Genomic DNA, 24,956 nt, shown 5'->3' with positions numbered 1-24,956 from the left:
GGTCAGATAAAGAGTGACACCAAAGGAAACGTGGGTCAGTTACATTAGAATTTTGTGGAGCAGACTTAAATACATGGGCTGGTTATAAAAAGATTTAGGGGATAAAACCAAATGGCTGCAGTGAATAAATTGGAAGGAAGCAAAGGTAGATACTGTGAGAGCAGTTCAGAAGTCAATGTGATAGTCCAGACAAGAAAAAATGATAATTTGATCTCAAGTTATCCCAAAGAGATGGAGGGAAACGGATGCCTTTCAGAAATATTTAGAGATAAAATGAGCTATTTTATCTCTAAAATAGAGATAAAATATTTAGAGAAATTGGTTTGTAGGGTCATAAAAAACAAACAAACCAAAAATAGGTGGGGGGAGGGAAGGAACTAGATCTGTCCAAAAGAAAAACAGACTTCATAAATACACTAGAGCTATTGTATTTACATGGTCAAACTAACAATAATTTCCAATTGATTTAAAAGATACCTAATTGCCAATCTTACTCCCCATCTTTATAAGTCTGACTCCTGCATCTTTATTGGAATAAAAAAGAATGTGGAAGGCAAAAATTCATTTGAGATTCTTTATAAACTTTGAGTACCTTGGGGCTGAGTTTTTTCAAACTCTTTTGGATAAAATCTTTATGTGACATTTATTATTTATGTTCCTGGTTCATCAGACATAAATCAACCATGTTTCCTTGTCCTGTGTTTACAGAAAGACTGCCAGTTCCCAGCCTTCTTCCACTTGGACAGAGCCATGCCATTAAGGTCTAGTGTGAGTAGAAATTGCATACCTCTCGTAAAACACACTAAGTAAGCCTCCATATGCTCTCTTCATGTATGTGTCAACCAGCTGAATGCAGAGGATGCCTGAGAGGCACACCAGGATGAGAGAACCACAGAAGTGAACTATTATGCTATTTGACTCCCTTGAGTATGATTTTTCTATGGAGCCTCCAAACTCACATGATATTGTTATAAACAAAATTCTATTAATTTGAACCACTGAGATTTGGGGGGTGTTTGTTACAGAAGTTGACTAACATAATATACAATGCTTTTTTTGTTATTTATTTAACAAGAAATATATATATGCATATGTGCCAAGGAATTCTCTGAAGCACTTCATACATAGTAAATCATTTAGTCTTTACAACAACCCCATAAAATAAGTAATACTATTATTCGCGTTATACAAAAGAGGAAACAAAACATAAGTTTATACAGCTAACAAATAACAGAGCCAATATTTACCACCCACACACACACACTCTACTGTTAACTATAATACCTATATTTAATTGAGTATTCTTTTAAAAATGTTTATTTGAGAAACTACGGTTTGGTTTTTCCAAAAGTTTTAAACTCAAACTTTGGTTTTTCCACACACCCCTAATGAGGTTAGGACTGTTATATCAAGGCTAATTTTATGGAGAAAACAAAAAGTACATTTGGCCTAAATTTCACATTCAAAAAAGAACCTTAAATGTAATGTTGTTACATTTAAGTCATTGTATTTTGTGTGTTTTATGGTTGAGCTAGTCAAATGTAAAATATTAACATTTTTTGTGACTATGGTTTTACACTTTGTTTTCTTTCAAATTACCAGGGAGCCTAAATAATTGGAAGTGGCCAAGGCAGGCTCTTAGTGTCTAAGGGCCCTGTTTTGCACACTCACTGGTAAGTATTAAAAATATATGTAGTTGTATACCCTATGGAGCTCTGAATCAAGTCAACACATCTCACTGAGTATCTAAAAGCTTATAGAACTTTGAGTTATAGGAACATTCCATGGTACTACCAGGTAAGCCTCCCATGAAGCTGTAATAGGCAGGGAGAGGCTGAATAAGCTAATCTCTTGTCTTGAAATGAATTTCAAAAACCTTTGATGTTTACCTAATTTGGTTAAAAAATACATGGTTTAATCTCCATATCTCATACGAAATTGCTAGACCACATCTAATTAGAAGTTGTGTTATTGACAAAGGAGATACTTGACTAGGGCACCTGTGCCATGGGATCTGCAACTTTAACGTGGCTCTATTGAAAATAAAAGAAAGATCTATGGTTAATGAAATGTCAAAAATGTAACATTTCTAAGGGTTTGGCTCATCCCTTCAGAGTGCACCAGAGAGTAGGCACTGCTATTAAACTAAAGTCCCTACACAAGCTGAGAATTTTGACTTGGGAAGAATATTTGGTTTTCTTTATCTTTCTGTGGGTCATTTTTTTCATCCTTTCGTAAACTAAAATAATTTCTTCCTTTAAGGAATAATTGTATTCATGAGACTTGAGATTAGAGTGACACAGTTCTTATGTTGTGCTGTCATTTTATCCATCTACATAAATAACATGCATATGCGATTTCTGTCAGATAGCTGATATGGTCCTCAGTGGCACTAGTTTAATTGCATATGCTTGTGTTTATTTTCCCTGTCATAATTTATTAACTTTAATTATCCAAATTCTTCTTCCATATACAGAACTATTTCTGGTTCAGTTTAAACTCCATTTATAATTTTATTGGTTTTCTATAGAGATCTAATCAGGGAAAATAATTAATGTTTTCTTAAAAATGTCTTGAGTGGTATAGGGGAGAAAAAAAATCTTTCCTCTACCCATGTTAGGTCTCAGCTGGGGCTCTGTAACAAAAGACTAACAAACGAAAATCATACAAATTTATTTAATATAGATTTTACATGACACGGGAGTCTTCATTAAGGAAGTGAAAGTTCAAAGAAGTGGCAAAACCTAAGTGCTTATATATTAAGCTGAACAAAGAGAAGCAATTGTGGAAAATTAACCAAAATATATGGCGACACTAAAGAAAGATAAAAGTCGTTTTTTGACAATATCTGTACAGAATTTTCTCACCCTGGGCTCCCCATCTCTTAGGACATTCTTCTTCTCTGTTAAAGAGAGGACATATTTCATGTGGAAGTTTCCTCTCCTGCCTTCAGGAAGGAAAGAGGAGGCCCAGTGTTTTGTACTTGCTGTTTTGCAAGTGCCTTTAGATCAAAATAACCTTCATACCAAAGTGGCATATTTTGGAGTGACATATACTAACACCCTTCAGCAGCATGATAAAACAGACCAATATATGAGGTTCAATGATCAAGATTTGAGTTCTAAATTTGTTTCACTAATATTGAATATTGAGTATTTAAAATTTCCTTAAAATGTTTGAGTCTTAGTTTCCCCATATGTTAAAGGTAAGAATCACTAGTGAAACTACCATTATAATGTAAATGAAGTAGCAATTTATGTGAAAGCACATAAAAACACTAAAGTTCAAGGTAAATGTTAGGTTTTTTTTTAAGTTTATTTATAAATTAATAAATAATGAGGGACGCCTGGGTGGCTCAGTCAGGTAAGCATCTGACATTGGCTCAGGTCATGATCTCACGGTTCTGGAGTTCCAGCCCCGCATCCGGCTCTGTGCTGACAGTGCAGAGCCTGGAGTCTACTTCAGATGCTGGTCTCCCTCTTTCTCTGCCTCTCCCCCGCTCACACTCTCTCTCTCAAAAATGAATAAACATTGAAAAGAAATAAAAAAATGACTATTGAATGTGTATAATAATACAGTAGAGATTTTCAGTGTCTTCTCTAAAATTTCATTGATTTGTTTATGCTAATCTAAGGAAAACATTACAAGGCAAGGATAAATGAAAGATAAGGAAATATACATGGCACTGTTTAATTTTTATGTTAGAAATTTCAAATTAGAAGAGAACACCATTTCTTTGAACATTCGATTCATTATATGCAGTATTCATTTAAAAATCTAAATCACTGAAAAAGACAACTTTATATTAGGTGTTAATATCTGACTCAAAAAACTCTTGTTTTATAACAGGTTGATTTGTTATGATTTATTTCTTAATGACAGAGAAAAACTTTTGCTGAATTTCCTTGGTATTCATTTGTATTTGTTATTTTCCAAAAGAGTTTTAGCACAAGGCTCCACACTAATTATCTAGAGTAATGCAGATGGAACATACCTCAAATTAGCAGAAAACTCAGTGTGGAAAGTGTTGCCACACTATTTTTCTTTTGAAAAAAATCTTTTCAGTAGGCACACACTCTGGTATCTGTTGATGACCAAGGTTTTTTGAAAGAGAAAATAACTTCATGAAATGAATAGGAGAAAAGAGACCATAATGGTATAAATTATTACGATACTTAAAAATTTGAAATTAGCCAAATTGTGAAATAAGGGTGTAAGGACCTACTACTTCTACATCCTCCTATCCCACTGAGTAATCCAATAGCTGTTTAAAGATTTCTGTTATTTCTATGATTTTCTTTTGACACATTTTAAATGTCATTAGTGCTATATTTTAAAAATCACCCTTCATCATTTTTATTTATTATGGCTTTCACAGTTTTGAATGTGATTTACTAAGTTCTTTCCAAAAGAATGTGTCTGAATTTCCCAATGAAAAATGAATATAATATTATAAACCTTATTTTACCAAAAGTTATAACCTTGCTATAAAATTGTTGAAATATATAATATTTTCAGGTAGGCTAAATCGATCCTGAAAATATATACTGCCATCTTCAGTGTATTTAACTCCAACCATAGGGGTACCTGGGTGGCTCAGTCGGTTAGGCGTCTGACTTTGGCTCAGGTCATGATCTCACATTCCAGGAGTTTGAGCCCCACGTTGGGCTCCATGCTGACAGCTCATAGCCTGGAACCTGCTTTGGATTCTGTGTCTCCCTCTCTCTCTGCCCTCCCCTGATCATGCTCTGCCTCTCTCATTCTTAAAAATAAATAAATATTAAAAAATCAAAAAAAAAAAACAACCATTGTTGATAGTGCTGCTATAAACATGGGGGTTTATGTGTCCCTTTGAAACAACATACCTGTATCCCGTGGATAAATACCTAGTAGTGTAATTGCGGGGTCGTAGGGTAGTTCTATTTTTAGTTTTTTGAGGAACCTCCATACTGTTTTCCAGAGTGGCTGCACCAGCTTGCATTGCCACCAACAATGCAAAAAAGATCCTCTTTCTTCACATCCTTGCCAACATCTATTGTTGCCTGAGTTGTTAATGTTAGCCATTCTGACAGGTGTGAGGTGGTATCTCATTGTGGTTTTGATTTGTATTTCCCGGATGATGAGTGATGTTGAGCATTTTTTCATCTGTCAGTTGGCCATCTGGATGTCTTCCTTGGAGAAGTGTCTATTCATGTCTTTTGCCCATTTCTTCACTGGATTATTTGTGTTTTCTGTGTCCATCGGTGGGTGAATGGATAAAGAAAATGTGGTGTATATATACAATGGAGTATTACTCGGCAATCAAAAGAATGAAATCTTGCCATTTGCAACTATGTGGATGGAACTAGAGGGTATTATGCTAAGTGAAATTAGTCAGATAAAGACAAAAATCATATGACTTCACTCAAATGGGGACTTTAAGAGACAAAACATGAACATTAGGGAGGGGAAACAAAAATAATATAAAAATAGGGAGGGGGACAAAACAGAAGAGACTCATAAATATGGAGAACAAACTGAGGGTTGTTGGAAGGGTTGTGGGAGGGGGAGATGGGCTAAATGGGTAAGGGGCATTAAGGAATCTACTCCTGAAATCATTGTTTCACTATATGCTAACTAATTTGGATGTAAATATAAAAATAAATAAACAAACAAACCACCCATACAGAATCAGTCTGAAAAGATTATTTTTTAATGATCAAATATGTTTATTTTCTGACTCTTCTATGAATACATTTGGAATTACACACTCAAGTATTATGTTTTTTTTCTTCACAGAATCATGGATCATGTTTAACTTTTGTGTCAGTTACATGTAACAATAACTGTGGAGTCAAGTAATAATTGGGAAATTTCTCCAGCAGCTCATAAAATTATATTTGTGTCTTACTTGCAAGCATTGAGGGGTGACAGGTTGAGAAGGTTAAGATCTTTCTGGAGTGGCATCAGAGGTTGTTTAAATTGCAATTACAGTTTATAGTGCAGCTGTTAAAATCCACCAAATGAAAATTTCAAAATGACCTTTTCCATTTATCTAAGGAATTTTGCCAAATGTTTAATTTGTAGACATCTCACTTGGGCCATTTTCCAAATATACATCTTTGAATGAATTATCTCATCTTTAGCCTTCACACATAAAATTGAATGTCTATGTAGGTGACCTATAATATCAGTGGAGTTCACTCTGCTTCATATTGGTGATGCTTTCAGACATGTAACTTTCATTTAAATAAGGTAAAATAGTTACTAACTCTCCTGAAAAAAAGAGAACATCTTGGAGAATTAATTTTTTAATGTCAATTGAAGTTCCCATACAAGTATTATAAATTTAATTTCTGAAATCTGTGTGTAAGATTGGAAAAAAAATGTGGAAATGTCAACATCAGTGCACTTATCTGACCCATGCAAATATCAAGTGATAGATGAAGAGAATACATTAAGGTGTCTTTAATAATTCTTACTTACCCATATCTATATTAATTATATATTCAACCTCTAAGAAGGAAACATTACGTATTTAATTTTCTCACTGAATCAGATAGTTAAAATTAGCCAAACGGGAAAATACCATTTGAAAATGGATTTGGCTGTGGCTTGTCTTGATATCAAAATGGGCTAGTTTTAAATTATAGCAAGTAAACTGGACAAGGGTAAGCAATGTGGTTAATTTAATTAGCCACTTCTCTTTTAGATCAGGAAAAGGTGATAAATACCTGAAAGCCCTCTGATGCTTCTCATAGGTAAAGTGGCCTTGTCTGTGTTACCCTAAATGTTCAGGATAATGATGACTCTATTTTCTCACTAGCTACACTGCCGGAATATTTGAAGGCTAAAAGCTTAAGTGTAGAATCTAAAATTAAATACACCATGATGTACAAATGAGCATGTGTATTTTGTAGTAGTAATAATAAAGTCTTAGAGGGTCTCACTTTGAATCTGGGATCTATTACCTAGGAGCTATGAGACCTTAGAAGAATTACTTAACATTTCTAAGCTTATATTTCTTCATCTAGAAAGTGGGAATAATAATTGTACCTGCCTGTCAAAGTTTTATGTAGAATAATAGCAAATAGCCAAGAACAAACTTTCAGCACAGAGATTAGCAATTTATCAGCACTTGGTAAGTGATAGTTGTTGTGACAGTTAAACTAAATTAATATTAAAACAAAATTAATATAACAGCCAACATTCTCCCAAAGCACAAGAATATACACACAGGCACACACACACACACACACACACACACAGACTAGTTTGACTCCCAAAAGAAGCATATATGTCCAGTATCCATACGAGTACTGAAAGTAACCCAACATATATTTAGGTTATTATAACTGTATTAGTCTCAAGGCCAATTGTCTGAAATAAGGAATGGAAGTTGCTGTCCTTGGAAAAGAGGGAGAGACACATGTGAGAAGTAAATGTGGGGTGAAAAGAAATAAAGCATCATAATACAAATCTTACTAGGCCGCAGTCACTATCCTTGAATTTTGTATGTATTATCTTAGTTAATAATCAAACCCAGAATTTAATTACCATTATGATTTCCTTTTACAAATGAAGAAATTAGGCAAGACAATTATTCTACCTTTAGTGAATATTTAGCTAACGTGGAAGATGGAATTTGACCCCAGTTCTGCCTGCCTCTAACCTGACTCATACTTTTTACAGCCCTGTAATATAGCCTCTTGTAAACAGAATTTAAGCCATGTATCGGGATATACTGTGATTGCAGAAATGATAACATACATCATTAGACTGAGAAAGGAGACTCATCTAAGCAACTGAGAAGAAGGTGAGGAAAACCATATCCCTGTAGTTAAGGCCTGCTTGGGCTTTGCAGAGCCTGAACTAAATTTGCATCCCAGCTCTAACATTTCCTCTTGTGTAAAATTGTTCTGGGACTTTCACCTCTCTAAATCTTGGGTACCTTTTGTTTAAAATGTAAACAATAAGGCAGCTTTTAGTACCAAAATAATAATAATAATAATAATAATAATTGCTTTAAAACATTTACCACAGATTCTAATGAATAGTTATGTGGGTATATCATTGTTATTATTGTTACATTTGTTAAATAGCAAGGGTACTATGACCTAAAAGATTAGGTACACATTGTTAAAGATGAAGAACAAAATACCTTTGTGATCATAGAAGGAATTTACATAGACAAATGAAGTCTTGGGTACAAAATTAGCAGCCAAAAGGTCCTGAGTCCTGGAGTCAGATAGATCAGAATTTCAATTCTAACCTGCCACTTACAAGTCCTATGATCTTGTCCAAATTAATTAGTCTATTTAAGCTTCATTTTTTTACATCTATAAATGATATTAGTAATAGCAGTGTGGAATAATCTGTTACCAGATTGATTTAGATTATAATGTTATAATTGATAACAATCTAGTCTAAATGTCCTTCACATATGTCTAAATTTAATTCCTTTAGTTTATAAAAACTGATTTCACTCCTTATTAGGTTACAAAAACCCAGGTAGTATTAATTGCTAATTATAAGTATGTTTCTTTGAAACCACTCAGTATATGTTAGCTGTTCCAATAGCTGTAAGATGAGAAAGTTGTACTTCTACTAACCTGTTACATGGAAGTTTAAAAATATAATCTTGCGATGAAAGTTGTTTTCATGCCAAATAGCTAATAATTTTATTGTTTTTTTTGGTCAATTTTTGTAAATTCAAAGATGAAATCTTCCTTATTTGACTTTTAAAAATCCCAGACTGCAATATCTTTTACAGAAGGAAAAATATGGAGTCAACTTCAAATACTAGTAAGATTTTAGAGCTATATATAGAGGAAAAAATACCAAAATTATTATACACCAAAGCACTCTGGTAATAATCCTTCTAGGTCTAGTCAAGACATTGTTTGGCACCGGAGTACAGGAGGTGATTTATTATAGATATCAATTTTACTTTCTGATATGGCCTTTATTGAAATTTTCCCTAGTATTTCTCCCTTTATGGAAATGCTCCTTCCTCTCAGGAAAGCTATGAAGAAATTGCTGACTGTTTGTCATGTAAAATACTTATATTATTTCATTCTGTTGTCTATGAAAAAGTTCTTTATACAACCTAAAATTTAACCCTGAATTTTTACAGCACAGAGAAGCCTTGGAAATGAAATAGAAATGAAAATATAGTATTTTCAATTATATTGGGGAAAAAAATAAAGATCCAAGCCAAAACCACAAAGGTCTTTTATAGCCACACACAAACAGAGGGGAAAAGAGAAAGAATGTCTTCAATCCCCAAACTGAAGACAAGGATAAGGAAGTATTACGACTTTCAACTCTCATTTGCGGTGCTTCTACCTCAAAGCATCATCACATATCATAAGTTCATGTTCTGCAACAGTAATGATGCAGTTTCAAATATAATGATAGAGGAAAGTGAGCCATATGAAAAAGCAGCAGGAAATTGTTGTGCCGAAATCTAACTTCTTTTAGGAAAAGGATTTAATGGGAATCTCACTGTGCATAAAAACAAGTTATTTAGACATAGGTAAATTGACATTTCAGTCATTTCAACTCTTTGTGGCTTGGGCACGGATATTATCTCACGTGTGAATTGAGTCCTCACAGCTTCTTGCCTAATTATATATTGGGATATATGATTAAAATGAGTCCATGTACTAAATCATACAAACAGTGACCCAAAAGTACTTAGACTAGTTTCCACCTATTTTGGCAGCTTCGGATAACAACTTTAATTTTTTTTTTTTGCAGAGTGGAAAAGAATGAAGTAAAAGAAACAACTGTCATCCAATATGTTAACCTCAAATATGAGAAAATTAATATTTATAATGAATAAAGAACAAATATATTTGTGTGAGTATGACTTGACAAAACATACCACAAACATATAATATAATTAAATATGCATGTAATAGTGAAAGAAATTAAAACAAAACAATCTTAGAATATAAATCCTATTTTAAAAATATTAAAAATTATGTAGTATGTAATGTTGATGAGAATGTGATGAAGCTAGCACATTTAAACATAGGAGGTGATGTAAATTTTTGCAGCTATTTTGGAAAATATTCTGGCAATATGTGTGAAAGAAAATCATGATACTCATATTTTTGATATTAGAATTTATCTGGAACAGTTTGAGAAAAAAAGGACCTAAAGTTTTTATAGAGCCATGTCTATAGTACTGAAGCTATCTCTAACAATACATTTCTAAAAACCTGACCAAAAAAGTGAAACCATGACTCCAGTAATGTTATGGCGGTTTAAATTTTGAAATGCTAGTTTAATAAAAGTATCATGTAAGCCTTTCAAATAGTATCCATTAAGAATATGTAGAAAGTTATAATAATAACTAACATTATAAAAAATTTACTATTTATAAAGTGATTTCATTTATTGCATCTGACCCTGAGGCAAGTAGCCAAAGAGAATAGTCAAAGGGAACATAATGTAGAAGATAAGAGCGTGGGTCCTAGAAATATACAGGTATTATTCCAACCCCAGCTTATAAACCATGTAACTTTTGGCATATTTTTCATCCTCTCTCTGGTTCTTGGTTTGTTATCTGTAGAAATGAGAATAATAATTAGACGTACTCCTATGGGATTCTTCAGAAGATTTAGATAAGGCATTAAGTTATAGAAAACTTATTATTCCATTGTTCAGATAATAAAACTGGCCACCAGAAAAACACGTATTGTCTAATATAATTTATTTACTAAGTTTTAGCATCAGAATTTGATTTCAGGTAACCAGATAACACATCTGTCAAAAATATGATATGCTATTTTTGTCTGTGCATAGTATGTATTTTGCTGCCTCAGCAAGAGAATATAATCTCCTAAAAAAAAGCAAAGAAAAGAAAAGAAGAAAGAAAACTTGAGTCATATACATGTTTTATTTCTTCCATCCCCTATTAGTGTGCAATGGATGTAATATGAGTAAATAACCTTAAAGGAATGATGTTCCTTAAATGAGTAATTCCCTTGGCACAGGTCTAACAAGATGACCGAGATCATTTAAAGTGCCCCAGTTTGAACTTCCTCAACTTACTTCACTTCGGTACAAAAGTTTTTGTATTCTTTGGCCCTCCATCGTTATTTCTTGGAAAGATACATCTGCCACCAGTTTCCTGGTGATTCATTGCATTGCCTCCTAACTAAAAGCATTATCATTCTTTCAGTCATCTGGTCTAATGACATGGCTTATGATACAATAAAAATGGGAGATACAATATTTCAGCTACATGAAATTTACATGAAATTTAGGTGCATGCAGGAAAAAAAACTGTGATTAGCAATCAAGGGATTGCTAATTTAGGGTTACGGGCTAATATGTCAACTTCTAATGTTATTATTATTTGGTGCTATAAAAATTTGAGAGAAAAAGAAGAATGGGAAAAGAAAAACAATGCTGGTAAGGAAATTACCCCCTGCCCCAACTGCCTATATATTTTGTTGTACTATAAAACATATATTTTTGCATAATAAAAATCATAGGGCTGGATACATGATTTATTTTAACCATATGCTTGCCTGTGTCCTATACGTTTTGTCCAGTTTACTTTTTTCTACATAATTTTCAAAATTAGTGGATGTTTTATGCATAAAAGTTTATGGAATGTTTTAAATTCGTGGGTTCTTTTTGTCACTTTTCTGGAATTGTTGCAATACATTATAGAAGTAATCATTGTAGGATAATTACAAGTGATTCACTTTAGTGTCAGTGAGAGAAAGGTTATATCTATTTTAGGTAGACCCCAATAATTTATTTCACAACCATAAAAATAAAATTGAAGTGAATTTGTGATAATCCATTTAAATTGTTAAGAATAACAGTATTTGTGAATTGCCTTATCTGCATTTGGTTCATTGTGTGTGGGAAGATATCATCACTAATGGAAGAGTTTGCTTTGGACATAATATATGACTTTTCCTAGAAAAAAGATCATGAAGAAAAAGAAACAATTTATATGGAGCCTATGTAAGTCATAGAAAAGAATAATTCTCAAACTTAAAAATTTATTTTAGTCACACTATGGCCTAATGATGCCCAATTTTTGTACACGCATTGCAATTTTTCTTCCACAATCTGTGTAATATTAAGTACACAATTCCTGAGAAAATTGCCCTTTACAGAGCTCCACCACAAAATACAGGAGGAAAACAAAAAAATGTTCAACTGTACTTCAATTTCATAACACATGGGTATATACAGTCTTAGGTTCTTGTCTAAGGTCAAACACAATAACTGTATTTATCAGTTGAATACTGTATTCTATGTAGAACATGTTGTCAAATGGATCTTTGAATCCTTCTTCATCCTACTAACTCTAATAAGTGTGTAATATCCTTTTCAGATCATTAATTATTCATGAATATATTATTAATTTATAAACATGATTTCCCTTTGGTAAATTTAGTTTCTCTTTGACATATTCTATTCTAGAGCTTAGTGGCAGTAAATAGCTTTTTTACGTATGTTATATAATTGTATCTTACCTGTCATTCTGATGCCTCTTCTCAAAGAATCTGTTTTCACTGTCACTATTGGCTGAACAATGAGCCACAGCACAACCCCACAGGTTGGCCATACTAAAATGTACTAAGAGTGTATAAGAGGTTGGGCCAATCTGATTATCTCAGCTAAAACTTTGAAAAAAAGACTCAGGAACAGTCACTAGGAGATAGATAGACACATACATACATACATACATATGTACATACATACATGATAAGTAGATATGAATAGTCCCATGATCTAGCATTTGCAAGCTGGAGACCAGAAAAGCTAGTGGTATAATTCAGTTTATGCCTGAAAATCTAAGAATTATGGGAGAGGATGGTATAAATTCTAGTCCAAAAGCAGAATACCAATGTCCCAACTCAAATAAGCAAGAAAGAAAACAGTTCTCCTTTTGTCTGCTTTTTGTTATATTGAGACCATCAAGTGATTGGATGATGCCACTCTCAGACACTCGCAGAAATAATGTTTAATCTGGAGACTGTGGCTCAGTCAAGCTGACACACAAAATGAACAATGATACAGAGAGAAACAATGGGCACAGAGAAACAGAAGAGAGAACAAATATTTTCTGTGTCCCTATATTGTATTAATACATTTCATATGATTTGTTTAATAAAATTAATTACATATCTGCCTGAAAAATGCATTTTAGGCTTTTATCTTCATGACTCCAAGCAAAAACATCACCATAGAATAGAGAGTTTTCTGATGACATTTTAATGGTGGTCTAAGTTAGTATACAATTTGGCTAAGCACATCTGGAGAGATCTTATTGTTAGCCCTCAACAAACCATTCCAATATGAAGTACTTTGTCATGGTTCATTTGGTTTTGTTGTATACACTCACACAGAGGATTCACACTAGTGAATTCACTAGTAGAGATCCTTTGAAAGAGATCCTACACAAACTTTGCAAAGAGAATAGTGTCTCAGCATTTAGACCCCCAACTTTTCAATAGGCCTACATAATTATTTTTAGGCCTAAGGAAAAAGTCAATTTCTGGTTCGTATGTGGCTGATATGAAGGAAAGTCCCAAGTAAAAGAAAATCCAGCTTCCAATAAATCATACATATGGCCAGAAAGAACAGTGCATTTACTACCAGCATAATAGTCTATACGTCTCCAATTAATGGACCAATGAACTGGAAAAATGCACAACTTCTCCATGAAGCCAGATAAAAGCATCTACTTCACAGGGCTGTTGTTGAATATTAAATGTGGTGATATAAATAAAATTATTTTCAAATTACAAATAAGTTCAAAGAAGTATCATTTCTTGTATATTTTCATGAGCAATTTCTTGTTCATGACCAGGTAGACATACTTCATTTGTGCAGTTGCTAATATAAACTCCATTACCCACTTTACCTTGGTTTATACCATAATACTGCATGTACCTAATTCAGTTTATCTCTCCAAGGAATGGAAAAGTGCATTCTGCTTGCTTCCTGTCAAAAAAGGTAGAGTTTATTCTTGCTACTGAGAGTTTACTGGGCTTGTAGTGGAGTACTAAGGTGGTTCTGGCCCCCATAAATATAGACTATTTGAATTTTATAATCTCTATATTACTGAATAAGTAGCTAAAAATATCATTAACACTAATTATCTAACTTAATCTCTATAATTGAAATTATTAACTAGAGATTATTGTTTAGAAATTATTGCAATATATATTTTAATAGACTTCAGTTCATTACTGAATAGCATATTTGTAAATGTATGAGTTTGCTTATATAAACATATGACCTGTAGACTTAGAAATTTTGGAACACAAAATGTTAATGCCACATAGACTTATATAAAATTATGTATATACACATAGACTCCTATGTTTACATATACATAAAATATATAATCAATATATAACATTGAAATAAATATATGGTTTATTGATCAAATACCCAGGCATAATATGGAAATATTGCCTAAGTGAAATTAATTTCACCTCATTAATGAAATAGCAAATGAAATTAAACACCAAATGTAATACCCAAGGAAAACCATGTGTAGAGAGACATACCGGAACTATGAAGTTTTTTTAGCCATTTGAACAATTTAGACATTGTTGTAAGGAAGCTAAAAGATTACTCTTTGATAAATTTGCTTCTTTATGTTCACTGTAACATGGAAGCAAATATGTTAAGAACAGTAGTGGAGTAATTCCACGGGTCTTCAGGAATATCTGGATTCTCACTCAATGTAGATATTTTGTCTTAAAATTTTTTTTTAAATAGAAAACCTCCTGAAGTCTATAAATCATAAACAAAAGCTGTTGTGCAGAAATAATACAAATTATGGATAGAAGTAGCAGAAATTGAACTAATTTCATAGAATAAGTTTTGAAGTAATGTAATTTTGCTACTTCTATATTCCATCAATAAACTATACAGTGTAGTACATTAAATTATACTGGTATAGTTCCTCTGTTATATTTTCAGTTTATTTAAAAATAGACAAATGACAGAAGTAAAATCATCAAAGCATCTTTTTTTTCCCCCGTAGGTTTCAGTCACATATACTGTTCCTTTGCTTTTAGTTGATTCCTATCATAGAGTTGTTCTACAACATAGGATTTCCTCATCATAGCCTAGGTGAAACCTAGCCTTGATGAAACATTTATAGTTCACCAGTGCTTTTTGTCCAGGCAGTGTTTTCGTTAAGACTTTTGAAATACTGCCAATTGTTAAATCATTTTATAGCAAATGCAGACTGAACATATACTACAAGTTTCTGAAAATCCCATAAAAAATTAAAGTCAATTAGTGACCCCAGTAATTGTGCACTGACCTTTAGAGTACAATAAACCTGTATTTGGCTTGCTCATAAAAAATGGAATAATACTTTCTAAAGACCCATGCCCAGTAGCAGTAACAATGAAATACCTGTGGTAGTTATGAGAGAAAACAAAAATAGGAATTAAGAAAAGATTCAATTTTTCCTGAAAGAAAATGCTAACGATGGGCCACACCTTGACAATAAGGTCATGTGTTGAAGGAGGGAAATATGTTAGAGTAGTAAGAAAACCTTTCATTTAAGTGCTATGCAATTCAGGTTCACGTAGAGTTGGAAGGAAAATAAATCTTCCAATCTTAGATGTGCCAAACACAGAAATTAATGGTAGTCTCAAAATATTATGTGTATTGGTTTCCTATTGCTACTATAATAATTACTGCAAACTTAGTGTCTTAAAACAACACCAATTTATTATCTTCCCATTCGGGAGGTCATAAGTCTACCAGGTGTTGGTAGGACTGTATTCTTTCTGGAAGCTCCAGGAGGAAATCAATTTCCTTGTTTTTCTAGCTTCTGGAAATGCCCACATTCCTAAGCTTGTGGCCCCTTCCTCCATCTTCAAGGCCAACAGTATAGCATCTTCTCTTATCTCCACCCTCTGCTTCCATCTTCAAATCTTCTTGTCTGACTCTGTTTTTCCAACTTCCCTCTTAGTTTTTTTAAACCTCATTTATTTATTTTGTGAGAGAGAGGGAGAGAGAAAATGAGTGGAGGAGGGGCAGAGAGAAAGGGAAAGAGAGAAAATACCAAACAGGCTCTGCGCTCCCCACTTAGCCCAACCCCGTGGCTCAGTCTCATGTTGGTGAGATGATGACCTGAGCCAAAATCAAGAGTCAGACCCTGAACCAACTGAGTCACCCAAACTCCCTTTTCTAAGAACCCATAATTATGTTGGCCCCACCTGGATGGATAATCTAGGATAATCTTATTGTCATAAGATCCTTAATTGAATCACATTAATAAAATTATGTAAAGTAACATATTCACAGGTTCCAGGGATTAGGACATAAGCGTTTTTGGAGGGGCTGTTATTCAGCCCATGAATATATATACATACATTCAATTAAGAGAATTACCTTTCCTTACTTTCCAGCAGACTAAAGCCCTTGGAAATCTAGGTTCTATAATGGGCTACAAGTCAGCCTGTTTAATTTGTTTCATTTAATCAAAGAACTCTGAACAAAAACCCTTTGCTTCTATTTAAAATTGTGCTATGTTCAGATCAAGAACATGCAATTTATTTACTACTAAAGGAAAACAGTCTCAACTTTCAAACTCAATTTTCTTCAAGTCTATATTATGCAAATACAAGCTGAGGGTTTCTTGCACATTTGGATTCTGCTGCCTTTAGTAGTTTTCTCTTCCTCTCCCTTAACTATTGTGTACAAAATTCAACTCCCTCGTCCAATTTTCACAAGAATCCCACTCAAGTGTTTCTAAACTTGAGTTGTAATTGACAGGACCCAACACCCACCTCAAGGCCTAAGGTATCCAATTTCTCTCAAAGTCTTTTATTTTTATTCTCATGTACCTACCCATGCCTTCCCAGGAGCAACACAAACCTCTCCCCTGCCCTGTGCGTAGCAGTTTACAGGATATTTTTCCATCAAATCTAACAGAGGTTATCAAAAGTTGTTGTTGTTTTTTATTACAAAGTTAGCCATGTTCACTAAACTTTTTTCCATGACATTTCACATAATATGTTCAGTTTATTAAGAAAAAAGGCAGATGAAGAAAACAGAAAATACTGCCCGTTTCTTCAGTTTGTAGACTTTGAATGACACTAAACATAGTAAATGCTAGCAGGGGTGTTAATATTTGTGATCCAGGGTGTCTCAGAGAAAATTCAAGGCTCTGGTAATTATTCTGAGTTATTGGGAGAGGGATTTTGAAATTACCTGTTTTTAGAGAGCTCCACAAGTAGGAACTTTCAGCCATGAACTATATTGGCAGAAATATAGAACATCATTTAATATTTTCTGCACTGTTAAATATTTAATGGTTTCAATCACAACAAAGAAATTAGAGAACTTTTTAAAGTTTTTTAGTAATAACAGCTAAGAATCTTCTTTAGCCTAAATTCTGGTAATTTAACCAGAATTACTGAAATAATCAACCAAAATACTGTTTTTTGGACTTTCAAAAAGTATATTACAGTCATTTTATATGATGTATATTAACTTCTTGTTACAAATGCCTTTGAGAATGAGAGTGTCTCTAAATATAAGAAATGTCTTTATTTTTTTCCTTTCATTTAATTTTATTATCCAATATCTGAATTATAGTATATTGGCAAAACTAATATTAAACAGTTTGTTTCACTGGTCTAGAAATAAGTGATGAAACACTTCCATAACGTTGAAGTATTTGAGTTATGGATTTACTCTGGCAGGCATGATGATTGGCTATACAAAGATTGGGTGTCCCTGGGCCTCCTTCGTTATAACAATGTAAAATGGTAACACATTAACCTTTCGCTACTCTTTGTAACTAGGATAGCCAAGGATCCAGTTTTAAAAGGAAAAAGCATAACCAGAAATTGCTTGGTGGGGCTCCCAGAAATCACTTGAAAAGTGGATGGAATCAGGGGACCACCTCCCACCCCCTGCCATTTACCTTCCCCACTTTTTTTTTTTTTTTTTTTTTTTTGCCTGGATTGGCGATCACATCTCTGGAAGTAGAATGGCCAGCTTTACACCGTAAAAATTAAAGTCACATGCCAAAGATAGCAAAATAAGAAAAGGAAAAGACCTAGATCCTAAGAAGTGAATCTACTGTATTAAAACTGAATTTTCTACATCTGTCTTCTTTTCGTGAGAGAAATTAACCCAATACTGCTTAAAGTTGGTACTTTGAGTTTTATTTTGTTTTCATTAGAATGAATAATTTGGGTTTTAATTTATTCTTTTGTGGCCTTCTTCCCAAATTATATATGTGTGTATATGTGTTCAGACACATGCATGTTTACATCAGTTTATGTTCTTGTGAGAGAAGAATAAAAAGGTTTTTGCATTTATAATTTCTGTGATAACTTTCTAAAAAGAAAGTCACAAGCCAAGTTACATGTAAAGTCATAAAAAGAAATACATCACTCAACGTGAAGTTACCTGTAAAGACAGCATCCCTGAATGTTTTCCTCATGCTCACTTCTGTGGGCTCTGAGCTACTTCATTTGAAATCCTAGTGCTAAAATGAAATCTAAAACGCTGCCCTGGACAAAGGTAATTGTTTTAAAAGCATGGCCTACATTTTCTACTTGAGTTCAGTACCCACAGATGGAAGTATGAACTGAGTTCAACAAAATTTAGTAAATGATTTTTTTTTCATTTCATCTGCACTTGTGTATAGGACTAAACTTAGAGTCTCACAGTCATTTACATTTATTCAGACCATTTAGTAAGAAATGTCAAGAAAGTACACTTTATGATTCAGCTGCAGCAATTACTAAGGCAATTGGCTTTTGCATCTTTAGGTAGCATTCTGCATTTGAACCCACACAGCATCCTGCAATAGAGTCTTATATTACAGGTATTTTAAGATCCTCAAGTGTTACTCTTTCTTGAAGAACTTATTCCTTGTAAACTCAAAAGGGACACTTTACCACATCAAATTTTACTAGTTCCAGTGCTACTATTTCACTATGGGTGGAGGGGAGGGTATTCTTCTACTGGAGAACTGGGATCTAGCTGTAGAAGCAACTTCTTTAAACTTTACACCCTCACAGTCCAATCTTGTGAAAATTGCTTTCCACCTTCCACAGGAATTCACACATTTTACCATGGCTATATTTCACAGAGTCTGTGCTCTCCTTTTCCGGTGATTCAATAAAAACAGTTTTCAGTGCTTCAGAGAAATATTGAACTCTTCTTCCCTCAAATTTCTCCATCCAATTTGAAGTTTTACAAAAGAGGGTGTCTTCAATAACATTCTCTTTGATATGACCTATTCTTCATAGCCGTTCTGATGCTAAGACAGGCTTGTCAAGCAATGTCTACCCACTCATATCATTTGTGACAACAGAGAAGTCCACACTAAAATAAATTAAAGTATGATAGCCCCAGTAATTTGAAAACTTTCTCCTAACATGCTTTTTTAGGTTCAGACTTTGGCATTTTATAATAATATAGTGTTCTTTCGGGTATGTTGTCAATTTTTGCTGCTCTCCTGGTTTCATCTTATCTGCAAATTAAATTATTGACAGGCTTTGTATAAAGTTCTTTGAAATATTTCATATTTTGAAATTGTTGGCAGTGATTATGCTGAGGCTACAGAAAGCAAATGCAAAGATGTTGAAATTCAGAGACCCTTATTTATCATTCAAGAAGTCAAAATCCATGTTTGCTTCTAGTTTGTTGTGTTTTGGAGGTAAATAACTGTGCACATTGGTAGTTTTTAAATCACTTAATGGTTCCAAACATGCCTTTTTATTTTCTCAGAAATAAAGCCAAACTAGATTATGCTCTTATGATTTCTGAGTGATCACATTCTTAAGACTTAGAATAATAGTGTCTATGATGCTGAATTAAAATTACATAAACTAACTGTAGGCTAAACTAAAAATCGTCATTTAGGCATATATTTTTGAAATTTTTAAGTTTATCACTGATACATAGATACACACACATATACACATGTACACATACATGTATGTGTACATGTGTATATGTGTGTGTATCTACAAATACACAACCACAATCATACAGATTAAATTTATTTTACCTGAAATGATATGCAAGCGGTGAGTTACAAGACAATGCTGCATATCTTGAAGCAGCCTCTGATCCACAGACCAAGGCATCCATCTGTCCATCTCCCCAACCCATCTTGACTTTTTAAAAATGTTTATTTATTTTGAGAGAGAGAGATAGAGTGTGAGCTGAAGAGAGGGTCAGAGGGAGAGGGAGAGAGAATCTTAAGCAGGCTTCATACTCCGCGTGGAGCCTAATGTGGGACTTGATCCCATGACCATGAGATCATGACCTGAGCAGAAATCAAGAATCGGAAACTTAATTGACTGAGCCACCCAGGTGACCCAACCCATCTTGACTTCAATGAAATTGTATTGACTGCTTAAAATATATACTGGAAATATAAATCCTCTAGTAATTTTAAACCACCATCTGACACATACTGGTGTGAAAAAACATCACATACTATAAGGCCCTTTAATATAGTGGCTTCAAACAGATTCTAGAAAGAAGCCACCTGAGTTTGAGATGCAGGTTTCTTGTTTACTGATTGTATGACATTGGACAAGATACTTCAGTTGACCTATCTCAGTGTCCTCATATGTAGACAAGAAACATAATATACTTCTCCTTTAAGTAATCCGGAGGCTGTGCCCATTACTTTCACCCACAACCTGTTAGCCAGAGTTCAATCACATGGGCCCAGCTTAGCGCAAGCATTGTCTAGGAAACGTAATTTTATCCTAAGTCATGGGCCTCTATCTAAAAATTAGGGGTCACTGATACTAGGTCTATTCTCAATACAATATCAGAGAACGATTCTTTTAAACATTAGATCTTGCCTGTCATCTGTTCAAAACTTTGTAATAGTTCCAGGTAGACACCAAAACTCATCAGAAATCATTCTATGTGATATCAAGACTTTCTCTTTGAGCTGACAAAATTTTGAAACTGGGTCTTTGAGAGAAAAAAAAACATGTGTATACATACATATATTAAGTTATTAAAAAGCTTTCTACTATGAGGGACATGTAAAACAATTTCTTTATCAAGAATTCTGCATACTTATAACTCTAAATTGAATTCTCATTTCTTCCAAAGTCTACTATTTAACAATTCTGTTATTAAGGGTAGTGTCTCAAAGTCATGAATAAATGTTTAATTACTATCTGGTACAGCAGAATAGTCACTTACATCATTGACAAGTATAATTCTGATATTAATCCTGGTTGATATTTTTGTTTATGTTCCAGAGTAAGACAAAAGTGAAACAAAGAAGACACATTCTATGTTTGAACTTCTCTCACTAGTCAATGGCAAGAGTGACTTCTTTGGTAACTTAGGTGATAGTTTTTGAATACTAGAAGAAAATGTTCTAAATGTTTTGTGCTATTCACAACATAACAACTGCAGACACAGCATAATTTAAAGTTTTACCTTCATTACTGTATTTTCCTTATCATATTTTTTTAAAAAGGGACAATAATACTCTCGTTTCTCTTCAGATCACATAAATCTTTCGCCTTTTACTAAAAAAGGGACAATAATCAGTCAATAAGTCAATCACTGATTTATAGTATTTGACAATTTCTGTGTTGTAGACCCTACCAGCTAGGACCAATTTCATGACTCCAACATCTCTGAACATATCTGAGAAGAGATATTCAGTAGTAACCCACCCTTACATACTATTTTCACCCCACTGATACAATAGATGTAAATAACTCCAAGAGTGTATACAGTAGTAAAATGTAGCTAAATATTTAGGAAATCATGAGTTTTAAATATTTCATTTTCCTTTAATATAATTTATTAAGTATAAGAATGTATCATTGAAATTTTAAACTAGGAATGCAGAAGCGATCACAAATTTCTGTGTCATCCCATTCTCATCTTGCACTTGAGCTTGGTCATTCTTTATATAAAGAAAAGGGTTTCTAAAGAGTTCTATGTTTCTGAAGAGTGCCCCTCAAGCATGATATAGCATCCATATTGTAGAATCATTTCAGTAACATGTCCATGCCAGGTGAAGTTGTCTTTCAATATTTAACGTCTGTTAGATTTGATGAGTAGTTTGATGATCATTTTACACTATCCAGCATCAAATAAATATAGTGTAGAGAATGTAAGCAAACCTGAGTGGCTCAACGTTTCAAATCTATTTCTCAAAACAAGATCAATTTTAGAGATCAAAATCACAGATGAACATGTATTCATTTTTAAAGGATGGTATTTCTCATGTTAGATTTATTGGCCTATAAGTCTCATAAGTCAGAATGAGGCACTCTTCTTTTGTTTTCAGCCTCAAGCAGAGTCTCACATTTTTCACTCTTCTGCTTCATAAACTCCAGCAGATTGGATTATAAATACTAACCTAGTGGGATCTGCTGGCAAATTCTGAAGTCTCTACTCACTTTTGGATTTCTGACTCTTTATTTCCAAGAACTTTAAACCCACTCCTGTCCTTTCATACCACAGGCTATGGGCAAAGTACTCTAGCAGTCACTAACCACTCATGCTTTCTTTCTCTGTCTTTTCCTCAGTGGTGCAGAACAAATACAGAGGTTATGCAAATGTCATGATTAATCATAAAACACAAGAACTAGATAGAAATATAGGTACTTCCATTGCACGATTCTGAACTTGGAAAAGACCCAGTCGGTGTAATTTTGCAGGAGATTCTTTTGGTGGTAGAATTAGTTTTAATTTAACAGGAATTGGAGAATGGAAAGGAACTGGACCTTAGCAAATCAGTGAGATCAGAGCCAGTATGCTAGAAGGAATGAAGAGTTTTGACATTTATTCTCTCTGTTTGGTATTAAGAAACCATGAGAAAGTCATAATTACCCTCTATATCAATTGTTTTGTTTTAAAAAAGTTTAGAACTAGGTGTTCTAGATAATTTCTTCCACTCTGTAATTTTATTAAAATATTTTTAGGTTAATATGAAAATGTGTACGAGTATGATTAGAAATAACTGGAAGTCTCTTGCCTTCCAGAAGAGTGCAGAAACTCAGTCCGGCCTTGTTGTTAAATAAGGAAATCTAATGCGAAGTTGTGCTATGGTGACATTTTTATAACCAGAATAATCCCTTAGAAAATTTTGACCCAGTAAAATTTGTTTTTGTAATATTCCTTATGTTCTTTTCAATGGCTTCCTTCCCAGATGACATTATACTTTTGTTGAATTCAGCTAATAATTAGTCATGCTAATGTTGTAGCCAGAAACTGACTTCTCTGGGTAACTTACATATATGTAGCTTATAATTATTAATAAGGTAAGTGCTATTAACTTGGTTAATATAGAATGATCACCATTTGCAGATAAGAAATCCCAAGATCAGAAACATTAGCAGAATACACATGCTTAAACAGCTTCTGAAGGCCAAAACTGGAAATGAACTCTAAGTTTTGTAACAACTGTAGTTGGTGTTTCTCTTTCTTCTATAGCATGCTGCCTCTAGATTCAAAGTGCCTTTGATGGCTTTGATGCAGAGCAGGATGGATCCATGAACCGTATTACGGATTCTGGGTCTATACAGTGCTAAGTGGGAAGTGAGCTTCAGTGAGTTTTATGATGAAGGTTTGGGAAAACACAAGATGATAATTACAATTGCTCTAAGAATTACTAAGAGAGAAGATAAAACAGACTGAAAGTGTAGGATCTCAGTTTAGGAATAAAAGCATCCACCCCATTTTAATGGGGATGATTAACTAGTATCAACCAAAAATAAAAAAAAAATTTTTAAATCCTGGCTAGTTTAGAGACATAGTTTATGTAGTTCTGGGCAATTCCCTAGAAATCCTTGTCCCTTGAGTCATATAAAAAGAAATAAATAGAAAAATGACTATTTAAAAATCTAAAAGTAAAAAATGAATACATTTGGATCTGATGTCAATGTATTTGAATAACTGGAGGGAAAATAATCATTATGTCAGACTTAGTTACTTTAAACTCTTTCCATGTCTGGTAATTTAGAAAAAAAAAAGTGTGTGTGTGTGTGTGTGTGTGTGAGAGAGAGAGAGAGAGAGAGAGAGAGAGTGTATGGGGGTTACGTGCATCAATGCAGGTATGTATCTTCCCATGCCACCATTTAAAATTAAATTAATCATTAATATGGACAGAAAAAAATCCAGAATAAAACAATTTATACATTTTATTATTATGCTATCAGTGTATTTGATTAATTTAATTTTTTAAATCAAACATTCATCAACTATTAACTGTATAGCAGGGATTAGGTTATCTGGGCTAGGGTGGAGAAATAGATAAGGTCACTGTCACCATGAGGCTATCAGTCTTGTGGGGAAACAGAGATTAATGAAATAATCACACTTTTAAATGTAAAATTATAAATGGGTGGTAAAATTATACTAAACCCAAAGTAGTATGCATTTAAATAAAAATCAATTCAGAAAGCTCATGCTGCTTTCCCATATATGTACCTGTAATGCACCGTTGAACTTCTTAATCAGGTAGTGATATATAATTACAGTTCTTAAACAAAACATAGAATAACAACTGAACCTTCTGCTTAATACAGACTATGAAAGATGATCATACACCAGAGTGTCTAATGATTCTAAGTAAACCATACCTTCTACGAGAACTGTATTATGATATGGGAAAATTCTAAAACTTAGCTTGAGATTTTTTGTAGTTTTGATTGTGACTTAGATTTTCTTTTCACCTTGGCCTGAAAATAATGCAGCAAGTGAAACCAAAGACATGTATCAATCCATGACCCAAAACAAAGATGTAACAATTATCTAGGAAAATAAATTGAGACATAGTGGTTAGGCTTTTTAATAACTATTTTAGTCAGATCTTGAAATATCTTTAATAGCTTCACTTAGGCATGGCCAGAAATGGTCTTTGGATTAATGATGTTCCTGATGTTCCTTGATGTTTCTTACTCCTTGAATTAATGAGATGGAACAAAGTGCTGGAGTCAGCA

At 33.5% G+C, this 24,956-nt stretch overlaps 1 long non-coding RNA gene across 1 annotated transcript; it reads left to right on the top strand.

Annotated features, from left to right (window-relative positions):
* The first annotated feature begins 716 nt into the window (after positions 1-716).
* Positions 717-7,734, top strand: LOC125160302 (uncharacterized). The gene is made up of 3 exons (XR_007150204.1): positions 717-768; positions 1,603-1,673; positions 7,672-7,734. It is a non-coding gene; the product is annotated as an uncharacterized LOC125160302 (long non-coding RNA).
* The last annotated feature ends 17,222 nt before the right edge of the window (positions 7,735-24,956 follow it).

This window comes from Prionailurus viverrinus, chromosome A1 (genome assembly GCF_022837055.1).
Source record: "Prionailurus viverrinus isolate Anna chromosome A1, UM_Priviv_1.0, whole genome shotgun sequence".
Classification (NCBI taxonomy): domain Eukaryota; kingdom Metazoa; phylum Chordata; class Mammalia; order Carnivora; family Felidae; genus Prionailurus; species Prionailurus viverrinus.
Note: the sequence above shows the minus strand (reverse complement) of the source record. Positions and strands in the feature narration are given on the sequence as shown.